We start from the raw sequence: 24416 nt of genomic DNA, 5'->3' as shown, positions 1-24416 counted from the left end.
TACAGGGTTGCAAGAACACCTGCACTTGAGTCACTGCTTCCTCCCAGCGCTGCTCTTTGAAGCCGCCCCACAGGACCCGTTTGGACCTCTGACACCGGGGATGGAAAGGAGAACCATGGGGAAACTCGCAAAGGGCAAGGAATTGTGACAGCTGGACAGGACAGCTCATCTGTCAGTCATGTGATGCCATAAGGATATAGTGTGATTGACAAGGTTGGCCCATGGCATGGGGCCAAATAAAGGTTCCCCATCCCTGGTCTACGGCGGCCTCCCCAAAACTGGTGCCCTCCATATGATTTGGACTGATGGGGTTGTAGTTCCAACATCTGGGGTTCATTAGGTGGGGGAAGGCTGTTCTGCAGGCAGCACCACACAAGATTCTTGCCATGGTGCTTGGAAGCCACTGCTAGTTTGAAATAAGGGGATTCAGCACGTATCTGTGCAAACAAAGCATGATCATTATCTCAAATATTCTTCTTTTTGAACTTTCCTTCCTCAGGAAGCGATCAGAGTATTACGGGGGTAGTGCCTTTTTGAAGTGTGAAGCCGAGGCAAGTCAAACTGTGAGTATATAGCGAAGCCCTCTTCTGATTCCTTCAATGGACTACCTAACATTGGTTGCGTCTAATAAACAAGGGCAGGTGAATTGACTGAGGGCACGCTTGCTCCCAAAGGCAGTGAAGTCAGTGGGATTTACCTCTGAGCAGACATACTTAAGAAAGGTGGAGCTGCCAAGAATATTTGTATTGTTTTTAAATAAACATTCCAAATGTAGATAAACACCTGTGCACTAACATGGGGGTCACCAGGGCGAGTTGCAGAAATTGCTGTTTGCAAAAGGAGAGGGGGTAAAGTTGAGGAACTCCTCCCCCCCATTGCCTGAGTGGCTGAACTACACAGTAAGGAGAAGGGCAGGAAGTATAATAAAGCTTCTGTTGCAGTTCTCACCAGGGAGGAAAGGGCTAAAGAGCCCTTGGCCCACATCTTGGCTTGCCTGGGAATGGGGCTATGGCAGAGCTTTACAGGGCTACCAGCTGTCACCTCCCTCCAAAAAATATCAGGGAAGGGCTGGAGATTTGGGATCTCTAGGTATGGATGTGAAAGTTGGAAAGTGAAAAAAGCGGATAAGAGAAAAATCAACGCATTTGAAATGTGGTGTTGGAGGAGGGCTTTGCGGATACCATGGACTGCAAAAAAGACAAATTATTGGGTGTTAGAACAAATTAAACCAGAACTGTCACTAGAAGCTAAAATGATGAAACTGAGGTTATCATACTTTGGACACATCATTCACTAGAAAAGACAATAATGCTGGGAAAAACAGCAGGGAGTAGAAAAAGAGGAAGGCCAAACAAGAGATGGATTGATTCCATAAAGGAAGCCACAGACCTGAACTTACAAGATCTGAACAGGGTGATTCACAACAGATGCTCTTGGAGGTCACTGGTTCAATGGGTCGCCATAAGTCGTAATCGACTTGAAGGCACATAACAACAGCAACAAACTACATTGCACGCAGAAGGTCCCAAGTTCAATCCACGGCATCTCCAGGTAGGGCTGGGAGAGAACCCTGCCTGAAATCCTGGAGAGCTGCTGCCAGTCAATGTGGACATTGCTGAGCTAGATGACCCACTAGTCTGGCTAGTGATAAGGCAGCTAGCTTCCTACATTACCAATTGCCAACCATTGATTTATTCAATCCCCTTACATTTATATTCCACCGTTTTTCTGCCACGGAGCCAAAGGTGGCATAGATGCGGTCCCAAAGCAGTCACCCATCCAATTACTGACCAGACCCAGACCTGTTTAGTTTCAGCAAGGCCTCATGTGCCTTCAAACCATTACCTGGAACAATGAATATTTTAGTTTGAATTTGCTGAGTGTTTTCCAAATCCCTTGATTTCCCCCCCTCTGCTTTAACCTTTCGTTAAGGAATTTTGCTTGTTTTTTAGAGCCAGTGGTGAGTGAGGGAAGACAGTATGCTTATTATTTATTTATTACATTTATACCCCGCCTTTCTTTTTTCATGGAACCCAAGGCGGCTTACATGTGGTTCCCAGGCGGTCTCCCATCCAGGCACTGACCAGACCTGGCCCTGCTTAGCTTCAGCAGGGAGCTGGCCTTAGGTCCCTTCAGACCCTAGCCTAGTTTACTACAATGGGTCTGTATACACACATACTGCTGTGGCATTCCCCCACCCCCATCACGCAAAGGAAAACTCTAATCTATTGCAAAGTGGAGATCATCATTATCTAGACGTGCATAATTTCCCTTTCTATCCGGGAAACTGATAAAACATCAAATTGGTGGAGTTTTCTTTTTGGCACATAGAATTTGGAGGGCACAAAATAATGACCTGTCAACCTGCTGCCAGAAAGCAAATTTTGCAACATACGGGCCTTACCACAAAATACAGAACAAAATACATAAATGCCTCAGTTGCCTTTGTAATTGGGCCATCTAAGACTCAGAGAGAGAGAGAGAGAGAGAGAGAGAGAGAGAGAGACTTGCAACTATATGCATGCCATGAGCACTATCATACTATAGCTCATTATTTTGGGTATCTTTATGCTGCTGTGTAGAGAGAGTCTATCACTCTTACTCAGGCAATGTGGGGCCCCAGTGCCAAGGTGAGCCGGCTTGAACAACTGGAGTTACCTCTTTTAAACCTGATAACTGCTTGTCTGATGGCAGCCGAAGATGGCAGGGTTGTAGCATAAATTACTTGCTGAGAAACATACTTCAAGTGCTGTCAGCAAGTCAGTCACAGGCAGCCTTGTCATTATGGGGCTGAAGAATGCAGGGTGTCCCGATACGTGCAGGAGCAGGAATTTCAGAACGTGCCAAAGAAGAGCTAAACCTCCTCGGAAGAGTGTCTTCAAGAGCATCTGGATGGCTGCTTCTCATATTTTTGGTTGTCTGAATGGGAGCCTGGCTACACAACGCATTAAGCATGTCTAATGCAACCAGGCTCTGGCTGGTGAGGATTCAGAAGTTCTTCTGGTAACAGGCAGAGAACGCTGAAGGTAGAGAGAGAGACGGGAAGGTCTAGGGGTGGAAAATGAAAAAATTTGTGGGGAAAAATGTGTTTTTTGCCCTTTTAAGTCCACTCCCCACCCCCCCCACCCCCAATTTTTCAAGTTTCCAGTCTGGGCCTTCACATCTCTATGTGTGGATGGGTGAATCTGTGAGTTTTGGTTTTTTCCAGTTTCTTATCTTTCCAGTCTTAAATTAAATTCTCCACATTTCCACATTGGTTTACAGTGTTGTGTTTTAAGGCCTCATAAAAATTTATCAGCATTTTGGTGCAAATTTCTTTTAATATTCACATTTTTGTATGTGGTTTTGCCTAGTAACGCATCTTTGCAAAGCAATATCCCCTCATTTAGCATACAAAAATTGCAGAGCATTTTTGTATGTTATTTCCATACAAAATATGCATTACTATGCACACTCTACCCTAGTATATACATGTTTGTACATATCATTTGGCTGGAGAACGCCACTGCGAAATTCGGAGAAGTGCACGTTTCAAAGGATGGCTGTGTTTCACTTCACATATGGTCTTGGAAAGTGGGAATGAGGTAAGCTTGCCTTTAAATGTGAATGGAATAATATTTCGCCCCCTCCCATCCCTAGCTGAACGGGATCAAATGGGAGCAGGAATTGCTAGGCTTCTTTCACTGTCCTTTTTATTTTGGTTGCCCTCTTCAAAGGGAAGGGCCATAGCTTGGTGGAAGGACATCTGCTTTGCATGCAAAAGGCTCCAGGTTCAATCCCTGGGTGTCTCCAGGGGCAGCCCGTCCATATAGGCGAACTAGGCAGTTGCCGAGGGTGCCGGGGGGGGCACCAAATTCACAGAAAAAGTACAAATTAAAAAGAATACACAGAAAATAATGAATATGTCATTAGTTTCAATTCTGTCTAGCCCTAATGAGATTGCTCTGAAAACATTTCTGCTTGCCTGATGGAGCATGTACTGTGGGGCTGATTGGGGGGGGGCAAAAGGAGAGGAGAGCAGGGAGCCATGTTCTGCTAGCAGGAATCCTTGCAATGGATCCTACTAGCAGGATGGTTAGTTGAATCTGTCATTATTTCAATTCCTGTGCTCATACAAAGGGAACATGAATTACAATTATATTAAATAAGGTGGTACATAAAAGAAAAGTAACAGTGTTAACCAGGGCCTTTTTAAGGGGGGGCACAGAGGGCAATTATCATGAGCCTCACGTGGAGGGGGGCTCACACATGGAAGGAGCCGCATAAATGTTAGCACTGTTGTATCATTGCCAGCTTTTTTCTTTCAGAATCCCACTAAGTTGAGCATCGTAAACCTAATGGGGAAAAAATCACAAAACAAACTCTGCTGGTGGTAGTGTCCTTTTGTCGTGGTAGCATGAACAAGATGGTTACAGCCGCAGCAGGGCTAATAGTAGCAACCCAGCCCAACCAAAGTCAGTCTTTCTTTTTAATTTTTGTATCTCACCTTTTTTGTCTTCAAGGAACCCAGCTTACATGATCCTCCTCCTCTTCTCCATTTTATCCTCTCAACAACCTGTGAGGTAGATTAGCCTGAGAGTCAGTGACTGGCCCAAAGTCACCCAGTGGGATTCGTGGCTGAGCAGGGACTAGAACCCGGATTTCCCGTCCAACACTCTAACCACTACACCTTGACCCCACATACACTACGGTCCCAGTGACCTCATTGCAGAGCCTGAATGCACCTGTGTGCTCACAGAGACCTACCAGAGTGCCATTCAGGCTCCCTTCATTGCAAAATTATAAACCATAATGGCCACCAGCTTTTCTTAACTCTCACTGACACAGTTTTATTAGGCCCTCTACCACTATAATTGGCTACAGAATCAGAAAGGGACGCTATCAGCAGCAGAGAGGAGAGAGGCCCATTAAAACTGTTCCCTGTCTTCGCCAATGAGAACACTAATTAGAACTCAGAGAACAGTTCTAATTGGACAAGACCAGCAGACAGAAGAGAGAGAATAGTTCCAACTGGACACTATCAGCAGGAGAGCATATGGATTGCAATGAGAGGCAAGGAATAGAGATAGCTAGGGAACAGCTGTTGGCCTCAGTGGAAGAAGGAAATGTTGTTACTGTTGGGGAAGAAAAAAAATGGAGGATCTAGGCCAGAGGCTGGGGGAGGAAGAAAAAATGGAGGGCCCAAGGGCTGTGTGTGAGGGAAAGGGTGCGCACGTGGGTATGGGTGGTGTATGTTACTTAGAGGTGATCTGGGGACATGGTTTGCCTTGTGTGAAATGGACGTTATGTTGGAGCAGAAGACTGTGGATTCAAAGGAGTGGCTTTATGTTTTGGGGCTGAAATGCCTCACCTCAGCCTTTTATTAAGGTTCTTGGGCAAGTTATTTGTCTTTAGGCCTTCTGTGAAATGAATGTTTTGTTTGCAGTAATAAATATTGGGATTGTTCACACTCCATGGCAGCCATTTCTGCCCTACCTATGGGAGCCCTTTTGTGGCAGTGTCTGTAGCTCTTTCTCAAAATTCCAAATCTGCTCCGGGGCCCAAAATGGTGCAGACCCCATACATAGTTATTAACTGAATTATTGCTTTTACTGTTTTAAAGGTGTATATAGAATTCAACTACCCACCCACCTTGTGAGTAAGTCTGTAAATGTGTGCCTTTAAGAGAGATGGTTGATTAATACTGAACGAATGAAGTTTGTTTGTGAAAATAAACTCACAGACTGTTTTCCAAACATTTTTAGCACTCTGTGGATTCTTTTAACTTTGCCAGTTTCTGTAGCTAGCGGGCAGAGCTTGGAAAAGTTACTTTTTAAAACTACAACTCCCATCAATCCCAGCCAGCATGGCCACTGGATTGGGCTGATGGGAGTTGTAGTTCAAAAAAGTAACTTTTCCAAGCTCTGCTAGCGGGGAACTTAGCTTCTCAAAGTTAAAATTGATAAAACCTTTCTGCATTCAACAATGGTGCAAGAGACACTTGCTGGATTTGCCACAATGTCAGTAGAACTTGAAATAGCTGGAAAACTAGATCTAAATGGAATAATGGGTTAAAGTTACAGGAAGCCAAATTTCGGCTGAACATCAGGAAAGACTTCCTAACTGTTAGACCAGTGTGACAATTGAACCAATGACCTAGGGAGGTGGTGGGCTCTCCCACACTGGAGGCATTCAAGAGGCAGCTGGTCAGCCACCTGTCAGGTATGCTTTAACTTGGATTCCTGCATTGAGCAGGGTGTTGGACTCAATGTCTTTATTACACCCCTTCTAATTCTACTAGTTTTTGATTCTAAAAGAATTTTCAGAACTTAAAGCAAGAAAAGTCAAGTTTTAAGAGCACATAGTGTTTTTGATTTGGAGTATTTTGTAATTACAGGTTAAAGTTCATAGAAGAGTCTTCTTATTTATTTCAGTATTGAATGTGGTGGTAATGGCAGTTAAAGCAGGATTGCGTAATGGATGATTTTGGACTTGCAATAGTAAAAATTATATTTGAAATCAGACTGAAATATCATCTAGTTGTTGTTTACAAATCGGTTCTGAAAATTTCGTGTCTCTCATTCATCCGATCTCAGAAACATTGGTTGGACAGATGGATGGACAAACCAAATAATTATGTCTTTGTTTCAACAAATACACTTACAAACATTAAACGACTATAGGGGCAAAATGTTTCCCAGTTTTTTTAAAAAAAAAATCAGCTTAGATCTGCCCCTGGGGTGGGGGTGCCGATTGCATGGATTGCCTATGGCTTCAGTTGCTAGGAGCTAGTCTAGGGTCGCCCCTGGGTATCTCCAAGTAGGGCAGGGAGTTTCCCCTGTCTGGAACCCTGCCAGTCAGTGTAGACAATACTGAGCTAGCTTCCTGCATTCTGATGTTGACATGACTTGTGGGTCTCTGGTGTGCTGTGCCTGAGACCCACACATTCCACCCCATGGAAGCTCCCTGAATCTTTGACTCCCGCAGAAGGGTGGCATTCATTAAAAGACTCCTCCTGAAAGGAAAGGTCTGCTGTGCCACTGACGACGACAGCAAGGGTGCTATTGACTTGTAGGAGTTTCTCATGTAGCTGATGCGTAGCAGGGCACAATAATGGATAGTTTGCAACATCGCTAACAACAGCAAAAAAAAAAAAGGCTGTATTTTCAAAAGGAAATGAATGTAGGTTGGTCTGGCTTCCTGCTGTGCTACACTCCAGCCCTCCAGCCGTCATGAGCCCGAAGACAGAAAGACTCTTCTGGGGAAGGGGCCACTGCTTACTCTCCCCCACCCCCAGCAAATGGTCAGCTGGCTGTGCATCCAATTTCATCGGCTTTCTGTGACACAGAGGGCCTCTAGATAATGCCTTCCTGTTAATAGAGAGCCACAAGCGATTACACTGTATTGATAGACATGGTCGTTTTATTCTTGCACGTCTGAGATTTCAGCCCTCTCAGACATGAGGTAGGTCAAGAATCCAATGCCATTGTGCGTATTGTAGAGAAGAGAACTGAATTCATTTGATATGAAAGCCTTCCTCCCCCCTTTGCTTTCTTCCTTTTTTTTTTTTTTTTTGCTAAAAAAAGGAAGAAAGAGGGAGAGTCTTCTTCAGGTGCCAGTCTTTCAAGTCGCACAATGCATCAAAGACCCACCGTATGGACTTTGAAAGGGGCAGAAGGCACTCGCTAATATTTTGACAAAATGAATAATAAGTATCCTGAGTCACCGGCAACTAATTTGGAGGCGCTTATTGCACTGCGGTGCGTTCTGCCAGATTCCCCCTCCGTCAAACCCAAAAGCACAGCTAACAAAAGAGTTTCAAAAATGCTGCTTGAAGACCAACTTTTTGGCCTTTTAATGCCCCCTTTCAGAAATGTTCCATGGGAAGAGTTACTTGTGAAAAGATTAAACGCTGTCCGTGCTGGAAACAGCAGGCTTCAAATGAAGCCCAGGAGCCAGCAAGAGTTTTTCCCCTCTTCCTCTCCTTTCTTGTGCCTTGGTATTGAAAGCGTTCCTTGCAGGACGCTGTAATGGGGATCTTACAATGTAAAGGAATATATGAGCGCAGGGGTCCCGTTTGGCAACTTTGCAATACTTAATTCTTATATTATATGGAGGGGCCTAGAAAGAAACCTCCCACTGATGGGGCTTTTGCTTTAATTTTTTTCTTCAAAAAAGAGGTTTCATTGCGTCTTTGGACACAGGCCTAGTTGCGCTCCTGATAACCCGTTGGTCTTGACAATGGGAAGGAATGTATTTTAGCAGAATGCCCATGGGATCAGTTATTCTTCTGCCACTGTTGTTGCTTGCCTTAAAAAAAGCTGTAACAAGCTTTGTCCCTTTCTTAATTAAACCAGAGGATCAATTAGGCAGAATAAGAGCATGCAACCCTATGGTTATTACTTGTCCATTTCTCATCATCTGAGGACCCAGCTGCTTAAAGCTGGTCTAGATGTTATAGTTCTGTGGGGATCTGCACACCCCTCATGACTTTTCCACCTTCCAGCCTTATTGTTTTCATAGAATCATAGAATAGTAGAGTTGGAAGGCCATCAAGTCCAACCCCCTGCTCAATGCAGGAATCCAAATCAAAGCATTCCCGACAGATGGCTGTCCAGCTGCCTCTTGAATGCCTCCAGTGTTGGAGAGCCCACTACCTCTCTAGGTAATTGGTTCCATTGTCGTATGGCTCTAACAGAAAGTTTTTCCTGATGTCCACTTGAAATCTGGCTTCCTGCAACTTAAGCCCATTATTCCGTGTCCTGCACTCTGGGACGACCGAGAAGAGATCCCGGCCCTCCTCTATATGACAACCTTTCATGTACTTGAAGAGTGCTATCATATCTCCCCTCAGTCTTTTTGTACAACTCATCAGGTGGGTTGGGACCCTCAGAGTTTCCTCAGCCACGATCCACCTCAAATATGTTTCCCAGTGATAGCAAATAAACTTGTAATGTGAGAGGTCTGACTTGCACAGTGAGTTAGACTAAATCAGAGACAGGGAACCTGTGGCCTTCCAGATGTTGCTGGATTATAGCTTCCATTGCCACTGACTATTGGACATGCTAGCTGGGCTGATGGAAGGTTGGAGTCCAACAACATCTGGAGGGCCACTAGTACCCTGCCTCTTGAAGTCAGGGGCCACAGCACAGTGGCAGAGCATCTGCTTTCCATGCAGAAGGTCCCAGCTTCAGTCCCCAGAATCTCTAGTTAGGGCAGGAAATATCCCATGCCTGAAACCCCAGAGATCCACTTCCAGTCAGTGTAGAACAGGTGTGGGGAACCTTTGATCCTCCAGATGTTGCTGAACTACAACTCCTGTCAGTGCCAGCAAGCGTAGCCAATGGCCAAGGAGGACAGGAGTTGGAGTCCAACAGCATCTGGAGAGCCAAAGGTTCCCTACACCTCATATAAACAATACTGAACTAGAGAGGCCAATGGGCTGTATCAATATAAGGCAGCTTCCTATGACTAACAAATATGGGTGGAGATGGTGAGCAAGTGCCACAGAGCAGGTGGAAGTGGAGAGTGGGACCAAGGAGTAAACAAGGGGAGGAGACGCAGGCCTCATCTGCCTATATATTCAAAGCAGTATCATACCACTTTAAACAGCCATGGCATCCCCCAATGAATCCTGGGAGCGGACATTTGTTAAAGGTGCTGAGAGCAGTTACGATACCTCTCTTCTCTTCCCAGAGCTACAATTCCTAGAGTGGTTTAGTTAACAATCCCTCTTCCCAGCGAACTCTGGGAATTGTAGCTCTGTGAGGGGAAGAGGTGGTCTCCTAACAACTCTCAGCACCCTTAACAGACTACAGTTGCCAGGATTCTTTGGGGGAAGCCATGACTGTTTAAAGTGGCATGATATACTCCTTTAAATGTATAGTGCAGATGGGGCCTCAGCTACTTTCTTCTGTTAGTGCATTTGAAGATTTAAAGGAGTAAGTCCAGACTAAAAAATAGCTCTCCTAATAAGATGCAGTACAATATTGCTGTTGGGATTCACCACAAAGGAATCTAGGGCTCATGCCCCTTCTAGTAACTGTGGAGAATTTGGGACTGCAGGAGGTTCTGTGTTCCTTATACTCCTTGCATGATGAGATTCACCTGCCAAAATTGTTGTTGTTCTCCTCCTCCTCCTCCTCCTAAGGTCCGAGGGCAGGTCACAATTATTTAAAATACAACATTAAAAACAGTTTAAAATAAATTACATTTGCAAGAATAGGGTGGGACCTAAACAATGTACATCTCAAATGTCAAAGGCCAGGATAAAGAGATGGGTCTTCAGCATTCACCGAAAGCTGTTAAGTGAAGGTGCCCAACGCCCCTCTGTAGGGAGGGAGTTCCACAGGTTAGGGGCTGCCGCAGAGAATGCCCTTCTTCCAGTCCCCCCAGCTTCTGAGGGCAGTGGAACTACCAAGAGGGCCCCCTGTGCTGATCTTAATACCCAAGAGGGTCTGCAGGGAAGGAGGCGGTCTCTCAGATATTTCAGCTTTAAACACTGAAATGAGCACCTTGAATTAGGCCCGCAAACGAACTGGCAACCAGTTCCCTTTTCTGCTGAAATATTAATAAAAGAAAAGCTTTGCCTGACCTTGATTGTCAGGGAACCTATAGAAGGGTATTTTATGCTGTGTTAGAGCCCTGGCCCACCTAGCCTGGTATTGTTGACACTGAATGGCTGCGGCTGTCCAAAGGCAGGGGTCTCTGCCAGCCTCACTTGGGAAATGCTAGGGATTGAACCTGGGACCTTTTGCATGCAGGGCACTCTCTGGAAGCTGTCTGTGGCTTACTAGCCTGGTCAAATGCTATGCCTATTCTCGGGTGACACTTGCAAAAAAATTGCAAAAAAAAGCCCACCCCTCCAAGATCCCACTTTTGGGTCCCTGGAATCAGCAAAACTCAACAGTCAACTAACTTTGCTGTGAATTTTTGGCTCTGCTGCAGAATTTTAGTCCCCAGGCCTTTCCTGTGAGACATTTTTCACGATCTCTTGAAAAAAAAGCCCCACACACCATGAATAATATCAAGGGGTGGGTAAGTCACAGGGACATGACACAGATCGAATAATTACAATGTCAGCACAGTCACACCCGCTGTGCAAGCCGAAAGTGCAAAAGTGCCGACCACAAAAATCATTAAGTGAAATAAAGAACATGTTAATGACTGGGATCCCTTTCCTTTTAAAGGAGAGAGATGATTATTAAAATTCTTTTCCTTTTTTTAAGAATAAGTATCTGCTCCGAAACCAGTTTCATATTCCCTGGTTGCTCTCGCTTGTCACATCAAACTTTATTTTTACCATCTGGGGAGATGTAGTTAAAGTTTTAGCACTCACCTATCTTCTTCTCCCCCAGGCCACAATTAATTGAGGCCAGGAGGGAGGCTGGATCGCTCAGGCAATATTTACAAGACGAAGGGAATGTTAATGGGCTGAGGCTGTGGGGTTTTGGAAGGGTGGCAAAAAGAGCTACTCGAGGAGGAGATATTGAATGAGCCTTTGGGAATTTGGCTCCTCAATAAGTAAATAAGCTCCTGCCTCCCACACTTCCCAGTTAAACTTTTGGCTTAGTGAGGTTTTTTTCCCATTTCTCTGGGTCCCTTTTGGTGATCAATTCACCATGTGAAATGGACCGCTATATATTATGTGCAATTGCACATTTACACACACTCATAGCAAATCCACTCTTTGAGTGCTCTGATTTTTTGTTGTTGCAAAAATGGCACCATCCACACAAAAGAGGGGGGTACCAGTGGGATCGGGGAAACTCCAAGGTTTGCAGAAGTCCAAACATTTTTGGGGTGGCAGAACCATTAACCAAGGAGAGGGCCCTCAAGACAGCATAATGAGGCCTGAGCATGGTCACTGGCCACAGAATGTTGAATGTCTGCTGGGGGAAGGGAAATGGAATGGGGGTGTCCTAGAAAAAGGCCTGGCTGTCTGGCAGGCAGCCTGAACAGGAGCACTCCATGCTACAACATTTTGTTGCAGGTAAGACACACACACACACACACACACCCCATTTTGTTGCAGGTCACACACACACACACACACACACACAAACACACACACAAATAAATAAATATTTCAAGTCAGCCTGGACTAGGGTTGCCAGGCTCAGGGCCTGAGAATGATTCTGTATCTTTAAGAGAAGAGACAATTCAGCCAAGTGCAGGTTTTCTTGCAACATTGTAATGGGAAAAACCACAAGGTGAAATTCTCCCCCCTGCACAACTTTTAAAGATACAGAAGACCTCTTGGAGGCCGGGCCTGGCAACCAAGAGGTCTTCTGTATCTTTAAAAGTTGTGCAGGGGGAAGGGAGAATTCCACCTTGTGGTTTTCCCCATTAGCTTCCCCCAGGAAACCGTAGCCTGGACCTAAACTGATGCAGGGCTCATCTGATTTAAACTGCACAACTCCTTTCATTTCAGTTCCAGAACTAGCCATGACAGGTATGCTCTGTCTCCGTAGTTGCATGTGGTATGCTTCGGAATACCAGTTGCTGGAAACCACAGGTGGGAGAGTGCCACCTTGCACTCAGGTCTTGTTTGCAGGCTTCCCATGGTTATCAGGTTGGCTATTGTGAGAACAGGATGCTGGACTAAATGGGCCACTGGCCTAATCCAAGCGGCTCTTCTTATGTTCTCTTTGTTACACTGTAGTGTGACCAAGAAATGGAACCCAGGGTGGAGCTACACAGCTAGCTCCATGGGATGGGCCTGCACCTTTAGGGACGGGCGTGGCTCTCTTTGACTTCTGTGGATCACCTAACGCAGCCTTTCCCAACCAGTGTGCCTCCAGATGTTGTTGGACCACAATTCCCATCTTTCCTGACCATTGGCAATGCTGGCTGAGGCTGATGGGAGTTGTGGTCCAACAACACCTGGAGGCACACTGGTTGGGAAAGGCTGACCTAACTGATTAATGCTTGTGGTGATGGGCCTTTGCCTGGCAGTGGGCAAATGTTCCAGATGCTTTCTTCAATCAAATCTGTGCAGTTCAACTGACTCCCAAGGATATTGGTAGCTGTGTTCAGCCTGGTTGGACAAAATAAAGGCTGAGAGTCTGAGCTTCTTTGAGTTAGGGTTGTTCCTGGAAACTTTCACAATAGTCAGACTCTGGGGAAGAAGCCTCAGTCTTGCTTTCACCCAGAGAAATGCAGCGCGAACCCACCATCTCACCAAGAGAAACAATTGCCAGCAAATACACCTTTCTTATTCCTGTTTATTTCCGTTGCTAGCCGTGTGCTTCCCACAGTTTGGGCGACTTACAGTTTCAAAGCAATACCTGTAAAATATCTAGCAGAGTCAGACTTGAAACAAAATGTATGCTTCAGCCTGAGAGGGTGGGGTGGGGGCAGAAAGTTGACCTAGGCCAGAGACGTAGCAGAAACCACCTGTGGAACAATTATCAGCTAGCTGTTTCCTGTATGTGCTGGAAAGAGAGTGGGGCTGTGGGTGGTTCCCCACCCCCTTTTTTGGAGGAGTTAACTTGAAAGCAGATAAGGTCATGGCTTTAAGGATTTTGCCTGGGAACAGTTCCCAGTCTTTTTATCAGCACAGCACAGCACGCCTGTGTCATGGAAAGGTCCCACATTAACCCTTTATACACCCAAACTTCTCAAACTGACACAGATCTCTTGAAGGTACAAGCCGGTGATAAGGGAGAGGTAAATTCCCTCCATCCTCACCAATCTTCCCTTTTTTGTGTTTTAATTAGACCAAAATGTAAATGTACTGCCTTCAAGTCGATTCTGACTTATGGCGACCCTATGAATAGGGTTTTCATGAGGCTGAGAGGCAGTGACTGGCCCAAGGTCACCCAGTGAGCTCCATGGCTATGTGGGGATTCAAACCCTGGTCTCCCAGGTCGTAGTCCAGCACCTTAACCACCACACTGGCTTAAACTAGGTGTTCCATAATCTGTAACTGGGGAACCTGCAGGACTGCTGTCCCCATCACCCTTGACCATTGGCCATGCTGGCTGGGGCTACTGGGAGCTAGAGTCCAGCAACATCTGGAGGGCCACAGATGTTCCCCATCCTCGGATATGAGAGGATATACGCTCAGGTTTGATGGCCATCTCCAGGTGCAGAAAGGAACAACAGGTGAGTGTCTGTGTGTGGGGTCGTCTTCTTATCTGATTTACAGTCATGTCCTTTGTCAGATGATCGACGAGTGGGTTGCATACAAACAAATATAAAATATTGCACATAAATTAAAAAACGTCAGCTAAACTCAGTGGAGGCTGGTCTGTTAGGGCAAAATGGGCCCTGCCCAACCAGCTTCAGTATACCTTTAGCTAGCCGTTATCTGCTTGCCTTGTTAGCCCTTGCAGAACTCAGCAGGGAGGATGACAAACCTGGAATTAGTTGGCTTCACCTGTCATTGGCTCTGGCTCTGGCTCTCCACCTTCCATTGGCTCTGGTTCTGCCTACTGTTGGCCTCCTTGCCTTCCATCCCACCAGTCCTGCCCTATAGAGGTGTGCCTAGCACCTTAATTGTACAGCTTTCATCATATGCTGAAGACGCACCTCTTTACCCAGGTCTTTGCCAGCTGAAATATAGGTTTAAGACCTCTATGTTTGTATTAACTGTTGGTTTTGTTTGATTTCAGATTGTATCACTGTTCTGTTGCAACCCACTCTGGGACCTTATGTTGAAGGGCACTCAAATCCTGTAAACAAAAAAATTTTGACTGAACTTTGGGGCAATTTCCCTGCCTTGCCTTGTAAATAGTCCTGCCCATTGCAATTTAGGTTATCTGGGTCGGAGCTTTTGTCCTTGTATGTCGGCTGAATGACATTCGTCAAATGCAGTGTTCTCCATTGCTGCAATATTTACTTTTATTTATTTTATTTATTTATTGCGTTTGTATCCTACCTTTCCTCCAAGGAGCTCCAGGTGGTGTACAGGGCTCTCCTCCTCCTCATTTAATCCCACAACAACCCTGTTAGGTAGGTTAGGCTGAGAGGCAGTGACTGGCGCAAGGTCACCCTGTGAGTTTCATGGCTGAGTAGAGATTCGAACCCTGATCTCCCAGGTCCTAGTCCAGTACTCTAACCGCTACATCACACAGATTCTTCCTAGTCCAACACTCTAACCACTACACCATACAGATTCTCATAAGGATACTCTAATAGGGAGGTGTTGCATTTTTTGGACTTGGGAGCTGATGTCCAAAATGTCTGGAGGGCATCAGCTTGGTGAAGGCTGCTTTGGAGCCTTTGTGGAGTCTCTAAGAGCCCCTGATTAGTAGCTGTGCAGAATGCTGCTCTATGTGCCCCCTGGAAAGGCTGTAGCTCAGTGGTAGAGCACCTGCTTGGCCTGCAGAAGGCCCCAGGTTCAATCCCCAGCACCTCCATGTATAGCTGTAGTAATGTAGTCGCAAATTCAGAAGTGCAGGGTCCCTTCATGATAGTCACAGCCACACCCCTCCCTCCGCCCCTTTTTATTGCTGCTGGGTTGAGAATGAGATCCTTGTTCATGCCTCTCACCACAACAACAGATGACCCTAGGAGCCAATCAGCATGAAAGGGGAGAGTGTTAACTACTGAAAAGAGTCTTCTCCATGGCTGACTCTTCTCCTTTTGCTCTGAGGGGTTCCAATCATCAGGAAAGGACGAGGAACAAGTTAGAAGATTCATCTCAGTGGCTAACATATTCCCCTTTCATGCTGATTGGCTTGTAGGACACTGGAGACATAGGGACTCTGCTGGGACCCTGCTTCCAAAAACATAAAGGGTCTGAGATTCCCCAAGACCCTGGATGACTACACCCTTGTATAGCTGGGAGAGACTGCCTGGCTGAGACCCTAGAGAGCTGCTGCTGCCAATCAGTGGAGACGATCCTGAGCTAGGTGGGTCAAGGGCCTGACTCTGTATAAGGCAGATCCCTGTGTTCCTGTGACATAGGGATGGAAGAAGTCTTTTGAGCAGATTGGACTTGCCTAGTATCTCTCCTGTAGAAATAATGCAAATTGCCCTCGTTATGTTATGTTAATATTTATTTATACCCCGCCTTTCGGCCAAACGGCCCTCAAGGCGGCTTACAGGAAAAGTAATCACAAATATAAAAATACACCAGCAAGGCAATACATCAATAAAGCAATACATCAATTAGCAATACATCATACAAAGAATTAAATTAAATAGCAAATAACATTAATTAAGAAAAAAATATCCAGGAAAGGCGTTCCATCTCACCTGAACTTACAGCTATTTCAAGGGGCGTTGCAGCAACTTTTATGTAAGCCCATTAATGCAGAGGCTCTGCCAAATTTTGAACCTAAATTAGGAAAGGGAATAGATAAATAAAATGCAGACCTCCCTGAAGACCCACCAAGAATCCAAACACCTGCCCCCCTCCTTTGCATACTAAGGACTGAAATGTTCTCTAAGACTGTGATTCGAGAGAGAAGGGAGGAGACCTACACCCTGCCTCTATGATGCCACGGTCTCGTCCTTATTAGTACAGTTTGATCTTGCACTGTGTATCCATTCATTCTGCTTTAATTGTTATTACCTTGGCTTAATTGCCTCTGCTTTGCCCCGAGCACCTGGGTGGGAGGAATGAGGCTCAGAGCTGCCAATATTTTTGGTAAAGTTAGCCATATATATATAAAACCAAGAGGGAGTGTGTATAAAATACTTGCTTCAGCCAGGGACAGCTTTGCAAAATGGCTTCCAGTCCTAGACAACCTCCCAGTTTTGGTTCATGCTCTTCCCCATGGAGGACGGAGTTTCCAGAACACTTCCAGAGCCAGCCTGGTGCCCTCCAGATGTTTTGGCTACAACTCCCATCAGCCTCAATCATGGTAGTTGAAGCCCAAAACATATTAAAAGCATAAATACATAATTCCATAAAAGCAGAACCAACAACCCCCGTAACAGCCACAGGAAATTTTGGCAGCGTACGAATAACAACACATCATCATCTCAGTCTATCAGAAGGCCGGGGGAGGTGGGAAGATAAGTCTTTATCTGGTGCTGAAAAGATGCCAACAAAGGCGCCGGTGGACCTTGCTGGGGAGAGCATTCCACAGACGGGGAGCCACAAGTGAAAAGACCCTCTCTCTTATTGCTACCCTCTGAGGGAGGCTCAGGGACTTGGAGAAGGGCCTCACAAGAAGATCTAAGGGTCCAGGGAGGCTAATATCAGAAGAGGTGTTCCAGAAGATTTTGGGGTCCTGTGTCATAAAGAGATTTATAGGTCAAAACCAGCACTGTGAATTGGGCTCAGAAGTGCACAAGCAGAATGGGAAGACTGCTTTAAACTTCATCTTGAGCCAACTCAAATTCCTTAAAGGAAAAGTGCCTCTGGTCTGATTCAGTCAACACGATGACAACTTGCCAGCCGAGGAATTCCTGTTTACTGGAATCATCAGCGACTTGTTTGCATCTTTCGCTTCCCTTGGAGGGCTTTTCAAGACCATTGGTGTTTCAGACAAGACCATTGGTGTTTCAGCCAACACCGACAACCCCAGTGTGGCTGACTCATAAACTTTGAAATCATTATACAGTTCTTCAAAACCATGGTGCTTCCATCAAAATAACAAATCTGATGATGTTTAAAACATGCCATCCAGTTTGTAGACATGCTGACACCATTGTTTTCACTTTGTCTTGATGATCATGAGACCTAGAAACTTTACAGTGTATTCTGACCAACATTTGGTTTTGTCAGCTAGCCTCTGTCACTCAAAGAGGAGACATATCTGTCACTCTGTGGCTTAAAGAGGAGACATACACAGGAGGTATCCTGTGACCTATGGTAGCAGAGCTGGGGGAACCTGTGGCCCTTGAGATGTTGCAGGACTATAGTTCCCATCATCCCTGACCACTGGCCATGGTGGCTGGGGCTGTGTGCTACAGGTTCCTCACTTCTGTACCATATAGTTTGTTCCTGATTACATCTCCATTTCTGGGCTTAAAGAGGCTTCTGGGTGTCTCTTTTAAAGAGGTGCAAGTTCCGGGGTGATTGTTCTGGCTATGGATGTTGTACTTTTCTTCCTAATCATTGGTCCACCTCCCAATCTTTCATTAGTGACAACAGATTATTTTTTTTAAAAAATTCTTGTGTAAGTTGAAACTTTTTCACGTTACATGCGTAAGTTGAAACCTACGTAGCTTGAAAATAATGCACAAAGTTCCATAAAGTGAAACAAAGAATTGTGTGACTGACTGATGCCTTCCCTCGTGGATGGATTTACACTCCATGGGACATAATGGAGCCATTTCCTGCCGCTTCCCTCCTGGCCCTTGGCAGGGTCTTCACCTCTCATACGTAGATCTGCTGGACCTGCTCTTCTCTCTTGCATCATGCACTGGACTAAGCTGTGAATTCACAAAGCGCATGTCAGAAGCTGCTGGATCTCTGTGCAACTCTGCCAAGTGAACTGCCGGTGGAAAGCCTTCTCCAGGAAGTACCTTCAGGTCCTGGATTGACTCCACCCACCTAGGGTGGGTGTTGGAATTGCTTTTTAAGATGTTTTTAAAGCTTTTTCTTTTAAATGTTTTGAAGATGTTTTGTTTTAAAATATTTTAAAACTCTGTTTTTAAGATGTTTTAGAGTGTTTTTAGTGCTGTTGTTTGCTGCCCTAAGCTCCTTCTGGGAGGAAGGGCAGGATATAAATTTAATTAAGAAAAATAGAATAGGTTGGATGTTGGCATCTTCTGGGCACGAAGGAGTATAAAGGGCTTCCTTGTCTAGCTGAGCTTTGCTTGAGCAACAAGGTCTTCCTGAACTCTGGTATGTTCCTGTGCCCTTGGTTCATCTCTGGTTGTCCTTCCTGGGTTGTCGCTTTGTTCCGACCCATTAGGAACAAAGGAAGTTGCCTTATATTGAGCCAGACCAGTGGTCCACTTAGCTCAGCATTGCTGACACTGAATGACAGTGGTTCTCCAGGGATTCAGAAAGGGATTGATGCCTGGGATTGAAGATGGGAACTTGGGTATGCACAGCAGACACTCTGTGACTCTTCCTCTTCATTCTTTGGTCTTGACTGCTGGCTAGTCCCACCCCAGACGTCTTGCTCACAGCCCAGCCTTGACAACTGAACTAGCTTAATTTTAGGGCTGTCACCTGATTTAAGAAATTTAGCTGATCAGTTGCATGAGTTTTGATTGATTACATCTGCATAACCTCACTTGTTGATAAAGCCATAGTTCTAAAGAGGTGGTGGTGGGGAAGGACAATTTCTTTTTAGAAGACGATGTGGGCACGTGTTGTAGTAAGCCTTGTCTTAGATTTAGAGATTTCTTGCATCCCTGTGGCTTAAGACGTAGTGATACCATTTCTTAAAAGGGGCCTGCTGCTTGTGGGTTTTGTAAGTACACATGCTCAGTAGAATATTTGGGACAGGGCTGTAGCTCAGTGGTAGAGCATCTGCTTTGAATGCAGAAGGTCCCTGGTTCAAACTCCAGGTACGGCTGGGAATGTCCCCTGCCTGAAATCTTGGAGAGCCCCTGGAAGCCATTGTAGACTACACTGAACTAGATGGACCAATGGTCTGATGCAGCCTCCTGTGCTTCTAGGTTTGATTAACCTGGGGCACCTTATAGTTGATAAAAAAATGGTTAATGATTGGTCTTATTTCATTCGACACTGTAGGCCTGCTTAATCTGCGTACTTATGGGGGATGTGGCATTGAAGTCTTCTTGGGCACAGAACTGTAGTTGAACTTTGGTGCTCAATTTTTGGGTTTCTTTTGGTTTAGAACTGAGGACTGAGGCTAGCCCTGGTTATAAGTGGTAGTCCTGCCACCAAGGCTATGTCACATGACTCCTTCCAGTTAATCTGCTGTTGAGCGAAGAGCTTGTATGCATTTATTCTTGCTCAGCCTGCTGTGGGTTGCGAGGTTATACAGGCTCGACGCTGATGTTACTCAATGTCGCTGAGGAGTGCATCTTGCTCGGCATCTTTCTCAACCCGAGAGGATTTTAGAAGATCTCTTGCTGTTCATTTGCATGATTTATTTGTCTGTCTGTCTTGTTGTGTAAGTCATTTATACCCTGCCTTTAACCAGAAAGGCTGCCAGTGTTAAGACTGTGCCTGCTGTCAGGTTTACAATCTAAAAAGACACGACGTATGAGGAAAAGATTTTAGGAGGGAAGAGGGCAAAAGCAAGCTCAAGGACATGTTCTTAAAGTTACATTTATTAGAAAGTAGTTATCCACTTCTGTCTATGCAGAGTTTGGTGGCTAAGAGAGGAACAACTCCTTGGCAGGACTCCCCTTGCCTACATCATATTGTGGAGTGCAGCAGTGGACAGAGAAGCTTGTAGAAGGCTACAGAATCCTAGGTATGTAACCTGTTAACCGTGGCACCTTGGAGGGACTTTCTCAGTCTAAAATCCATCTTGGGATGGAGCCTACAAGCTACTTCATGGCAACACCTTTCTCTGTGTAACCATCTTGAAATCTATATATCTATATATGATCACTTCCCCTATCTCGGCAGCCATCTCTCTGTAAAAGCTGACATCGATGCTGAAATTCAACATCGTCTGAGCTCTGCGAGTGCCACATTCTCCCGAATGATGCATAGAGTGTTCGAGGATCGGGATATTCGCAGGGAGACCAAAATGCTTATTTACAAAGCCATTGTACTACCGACCTTACTGTACGCCTGTGAAACATGGACCATCTATAAACGCCACTCCCAACTTCTTGAAAGATTCCACCAACGCTGCCTCCGGAAAATTCTGCAAATTACTTGGGAAGACAGACGGACTAATGTTAGCATTTTGGAAGAAGCAAAGACTACCAGTGTTGAAACAATGATCCTTCAACATAAACTTCGCTGGACCGGCCATGTTGTTCGAATGCCTAATCACCATCTTCCAAAGCAGTTACTTTACTCCCAACTTAAGGATGGAAAACGGAATATCGGTGGACAGCAAAAGAGGTTTAAAGATGTTCTTAAAGTGAATCTAAAAAAATGTAACATGAACATCGACAACTGGAGAGTCTTGGCCCATGAACGTCCCAAATGGAGACTGGCTATTATCAAAGGTGCTGTGGACTTTGAAGAAGCACGAATACAGGGCGAACGGGACGAATGAGCTATGCGGAAGGCACATAAAACAAATCCTCATCGCGACCATCTTCCATCTGGAAACCTATGTCCTCACTGTGGGAGGCTGTATGGATCCAGAATTGGCCTCCACAGTCACTTACGGACCCACTGTTAAAGACCTTATCTTGGAAGACAATCTTACTCGGCCACGAGTGATCACCAATGAATGAATGAATATATATTATTAGTCCTCCTTGGAATCGCCCTCCCAAAGGAAACGCAGGAGACAGAAATAATAAATAAAATATTAAATATTTTTGTCTTGTGTATATTCTGTGGAAAGCTACGATGAGCCACGGGTTCCTGATGAGTTACACCTGCAAAACATACACTATTAATTTGTACACACAATGGCACACTGCAGGGGTGTGCAGAAGGCAGAACAGGGTCTTCTAGTAGATCTCTGAGTAATCTGGAGTTGATCAGCAAGGATCCTGACTCTCAATTGTTTACTAATAGCAATAAAAATGATTTAAGAAAAAGATGTCTAAATGTGGCTGCTGAGATGAAAAAAGTATGGAGGAAAATCAGGAGTGGATTTTTGCGTGACAGGACTGTGAGCTCCATTCTGCTGCTGAAAATAAATCCCTGGGTTGGGCATGTGCTCGGAGGCACCTGATCCTTAATTCTCAATGTATGTTGCCTCCCCCCCCCATTGTGCATTTGGCTCCGTTTAGTGGATCTCAAGGTTCTAGTACAGCCTTTCCCAACCAGTGTGCCTCCAGATGTTGTTGGACCACAACTCCCATCAGCCTCAGCCAGCATTGCCAATGGTCAGGAAAGATGGGAATTGCGGTCCAACAACATCTGGAGGCACACTGGTTGGGAAAGGCTGTTCTAGTAGCTACCAATTAGCTACTGAGCTAAGTTCAAGGTGCTGGTACTAGTATATACTCTACAGAAAGAATAGAAGCAACAGAAAAGGAGGGGGAGTAGCGTTATACGTCAAAGACAAATACACCTCTATGGAAATCCAAGAGAGTGAACAAAGTGGTCCGATAGAGACCATTTGGGTAAAAATAAATGGAGAAACAAATAAAACCGACATGGTAGTAGGTGTCTACTACAGACCCCCTGGCCAAGAAGAGGTGGTAGACGAGGCCTTTCTCAAACAAATCTCTGAAATCTCAAGGAGGCAAGAAGTAGTAGTGATGGGGGACTTCAACTACCCGGATATCTGCTGGGAGACAAACTCTGCGAAGCACAAAGCCTCCAACAAATTCCTGATGGGCCTTGCTGATAATTTCCTCTTTCAAAAAGTAGAAGAAGGAACAAGGGGATCGGCAATCCTGGACCTGATCTTAACTAACACGGACGAATTGGTCACGGGAATTAAAGTGGTCGGTACCTTGGGGGAAAGTGACCACGTAATGCTGGAATTTGGGATTCTGGGGAAAGCCAAAGAAGAATATAGTCAAACATGGACCTTGGATTTCAGGAAAGCTGATTTTAGCAAGCTCAGGGAAATGATGGGTATGATCCCGTGGCTAGATAGACTAAAGAAAAAAGGAGCCCAAGAAGCGTGGGAGTTCATGAAGAACGTATTACAAAAAGCGCAATCGCAAACAATTCCAAAGAGGAAGAAAAATGGAAGACATCGGAAAAAGCCAATGTGGCTACACGGAAGACTGGTGGAGGAGGTAAAAGTAAAAAAGAGCGTGTATAAAGAATGGAAGGAAGGACGCATCACCAAGGAAGAGTACCGACGAGCGGCTCGGGCTTGCAGGAATAGCATAAGGAAAGCTAAAACCCAGAATGAGCTGAGGCTGGCGAGGGAAGCGAGGAACAACAAAAAGGGTTTTTTCAGATATGTTCGAAGCAAGAGAAAGACCAAGCAAACGGTGGGACTGCTGCTCAATGAGGATGGCAAAATGTTGACAGATAACGAGGAAAAAGCAGAACTGCTCAACACCTATTTTGCCTCCGTTTTCTCCCAAAAAGGGAACAGTGTGCAACCTTGCATCAGTAGCAATCTCAGTAAGCGGCCGGGACTGCAGTTCGAGATTGATAAGGAGATAGTCAGGAAATACCTAGTTAACCTAAATGAGTTCAAATCTCCAGGGCCTGATGAACTGCATCCCAGAGTATTGAAGGAACTTGCGGATGTACTCTCGGAACCTCTTGCCATCATCTTTGAGAAATCATGGAGAACGGGAGAGGTGCCGGAGGATTGGAGACGGGCAAACATCGTCCTGCTCTTTAAAAAGGGTAAAAAAGAAGATCCGGGGAATTACAGGCCGGTCAGTCTGACTTCAATACCGGGAAAGATATTAGAACGGATAATAAAAGAGTCCATTGGCAACTATCTAGATGACAACGCTGTGATTAGAAGGAGCCAGCATGGGTTTGTCAAGAAAAAATCCTGTCAAACTAATCTCATCTCTTTTTTTGATTGGGTCACTAGCTTAGTAGATGGTGGAAATGCTGTAGATGTCATCTATCTAGATTTCAGCAAGGCGTTTGACAAAGTCCCCCACGACCTTTTGATTAGCAAACTCGTCAAATGCGGACTACATGGAAATACTGTCAGATGGATTCACAACTGGTTGGAAAACCGTACTCAAGGAATGGTCGTCGGTGGCTCTGCTTCGAACTGGAAGGAGGTCTCGAGTGGAGTGCCACAGGGTTCTGTCCTGGGGCCAATACTCTTCAACATTTTTATCAATGACTTAGATGATGGGGTGGAGGGAAGCCTTATGAAGTTTGTGGATGATACGAAACTGGGAGGGATAGCTAACACAATGGAAGACAGGAATAAAATCCAAAGGGACCTGGATAGACTAGAAAATTGGGCTGAAATTAATAAAATGACATTCAATAAAGACAAATGCAGGATTCTGCATTTAGGCCACAAAAACAAAATGCACGGGTACAGGATGGGAAATACCCAGCTTAGCAGTAGTGCATGTGAGAAGGACCTTGGAATTGTAGTGGATCACAAGTTGAACATGACCCAGCAGTGTGATGCTGTGGCAAAAAAGGCAAACACGGTTTTGGGATGCATAAACAGAGCTATAGTTTCCAGGTCGAGGGAAGTAATAGTCCCACTATATTCTGCATTAGTCAGGCCTCATCTGGAATACTGCATTCAGTTCTGGGCGCCTCATTTTAAGAAAGATATAGACAAGTTAGAGCGGGTTCAGAAGAGGGCGACGAGGATGATAGCCGGTATGGAGAACAAGTCTTATGAGGAAAGGTTGAAGGAACTTGGCATGTTCAGTCTGGTGAAGAGAAGGCTGAGGGGTGACATGATTGCACTCTTTAAGTACCTGAAGGGCTGTCACATAGAGGAGGGTACAGATTTGTTCTCTGCTGCCCCAGAGGGTAGGACTAGGTCTAATGGTTTTAAGTTGCAGGA

General features: G+C 45.3%; 1 protein-coding gene across 1 annotated transcript in view; it reads left to right on the top strand.

Moving 5' to 3' along the window:
- Positions 1 to 24416, top strand: part of ZBTB7C (zinc finger and BTB domain containing 7C) — a 310311-nt gene that overhangs the window by 129134 nt on the left and 156761 nt on the right. The window contains exon 2 of the mRNA XM_061614144.1: positions 500 to 563. The gene's annotated coding sequence lies outside the window, so the exon portion shown is untranslated. The remainder of the gene's footprint in view (positions 1 to 499; positions 564 to 24416) is intronic.

This window comes from Rhineura floridana, chromosome 1 (genome assembly GCF_030035675.1).
Source record: "Rhineura floridana isolate rRhiFlo1 chromosome 1, rRhiFlo1.hap2, whole genome shotgun sequence".
NCBI lineage: Eukaryota > Metazoa > Chordata > Lepidosauria > Squamata > Rhineuridae > Rhineura > Rhineura floridana.
The sequence above is the reverse complement of the archived record's forward strand: the minus strand, read 5'-3'. Positions and strand labels throughout refer to the sequence as shown.